Here is a 2,093-nt window from a genome sequence, read left to right on the forward strand (position 1 = left end):
TGCAAAACTAAAATCTTTCGAATTGGTTTAACAAAAAGTTCAACTTTCGTTCCTTGTTTATTCAAGTTCTAAATCTTTATTTGAACCATTAAAAACGTCACCAAAATAGGGGATGCTAATAGAATGCTGTCGACTTCTAGGAGAGTGGTTAGGGGCCTCAGACAATGTAATTCCCGGGTTTATTGTGCATAATCTGACAGTGGTTTTCTCGTTTTAGGAATGTACCTCATCATCTGTATTCTGTGTTTGCAGCTGCATCTGGTCCACTGGAACCCGAAGTATAACACGTTCGGAGAAGCTCTGAAGCAGCCAGACGGGATAGCTGTGGTCGGCATTTTTCTGAAGGTAAAAGGCAAGAATTGACCATACGTGTTCTTTCCAAATTTACTTTCTTATCAGTGCTCAGGGTAGCATGAGAGTCACGTCCTCCTTTTGTTTGAAGGGGAGAAAGTAATGGATTTCATTATTCATTCAACGAATCGAGATATTTTTGCTAAGATCAGCTCCAAATGTTTTGCTTTCCCTTTAAAATAAAAGTCCCTTTTGCCACGCTCCGGGACCCCCAGCACGGCTGACGGTTCTCGGGATGTGGCACTCTGTGGGAGCACGTGTGCGTGTGGGTGGCTTGGGGACAAGAGTCTTCGAAGGAACTCGTTACGGTGGCGGTGAGGGCGAGGGCAGCATTTTCGTGATCCTTTCCCACTTTTCCATTTCCATTGCCCTGGAAACCAGAAAGAAACAAGGCTGGGAACCACCGTGGTGTGCGGCGCCTGGCTGCACATCCCTGTGGCTTAGGGCGGCCACCGCTCGCTCACATGACCCCGGATAAGACAGCACTTGGAATGTGTGTGTTGTTGAGCCAGCCTCGGTTTAGAGGGGACTTAGTGTCATTAACACATGAATTTACTAGTAACATAATCTAGATTTTAAGCCAGAGGTGAAAATCCAGCTTCTTTCTTTTTGAATGACCTACTTTGTTTCATGTCCTTAACTCACTGGACCATTTTCTGGCCTTGAACACAGCACACCGGGAAGTGGGGTGGGTCTGAATGGAAAGACGAGGAGTTTAGTTTTAGATACATTGAGTCCATCCTAGCTCAAATTCTGTAAAAAAAAAAAAAAAGAAAGAAAGAAAGAAAAAGTGGAAAAGTGGAAGGACTTTGCAGAGGTCAAGGACATGGAAATAGATGAACGTGTAATTTCGTGGTTTTGTACTTCAGAGGCCTGGAGTCCAAGTTTAGTTCAGAAAATATATACCCTAAAATTTTGAAGGGGAGGAAATAAACTTATATTTTTGCTTAGTGCACAATTTTCTGGCAGATTTATAAACACTAGTTGCAGATGGATGGATCAAAATCAGTTTTTAAGACACCTCAAAATTATGGAGAAGGGAAACATATAATGATCGGTCTTCTGTTTTCTTGTAGATAGGGCGTGAGAAAGGCGAGTTCCAGCTACTCCTTGACGCAATGGACAAAGTTAAGACCAAGGTAAGAACATCGTTTTCTCTCTGAGAATAGAAAGCAGTGTGTCATTTTTTTTCTCTTTACATTTCAAGTGTATTTCTTTCACCTAAAATCTGTTACTAAGTTTGATGAATATGTTGAGCGTATATATGAAAATAAATGCTGTTATAGTTGTATGGTTTGTAGTTGCTAGAGCAATTTCACATACATTAGCTTCTTGAATCCTCACAGTCTTTTAGAGAATGACTTTCTCAATGAAGTGGATGAGAGAGAAGTTGAGTGGCTGATCCCCACAGATGGGGATGGGGTGTGTGCATGGGGCGTGTGTGCATTCTCTTGCCCTTCTAAGTAACATACACACCCCAGCACACACAACGCATGCACGCACACCTAATGCGCACACACACCCCATGCACACACACACCCTATGCACGCACACACTGCATGCACACGCACACCGCACTGCATGCACATACACAACGCATGTGCACACACCCATGCACGCACACACCCCATGCACGCACACACTGCGTGCACATACACAACGCATGTGCACACACCCATGCACGCACACACCCCATGCATGCACGCACTGCATGCACATACACAACACATGTGCACACACCC

General features: G+C 44.1%; 1 long non-coding RNA gene across 1 annotated transcript; it reads left to right on the forward strand.

Annotated features, from left to right (window-relative positions):
* Positions 1-312: 312 nt before the first annotated feature.
* LOC111734692 lies at positions 313-1,642 on the forward strand. Its single transcript, XR_002778561.1, has 2 exons — positions 313-345; positions 1,428-1,642. It is a non-coding gene; the product is annotated as an uncharacterized LOC111734692 (long non-coding RNA).
* The last annotated feature ends 451 nt before the right edge of the window (positions 1,643-2,093 follow it).

Source organism: Pteropus vampyrus, unplaced genomic scaffold, assembly GCF_000151845.1.
Source record: "Pteropus vampyrus isolate Shadow unplaced genomic scaffold, Pvam_2.0 Scaffold3937, whole genome shotgun sequence".
Lineage (NCBI taxonomy): Eukaryota > Metazoa > Chordata > Mammalia > Chiroptera > Pteropodidae > Pteropus > Pteropus vampyrus.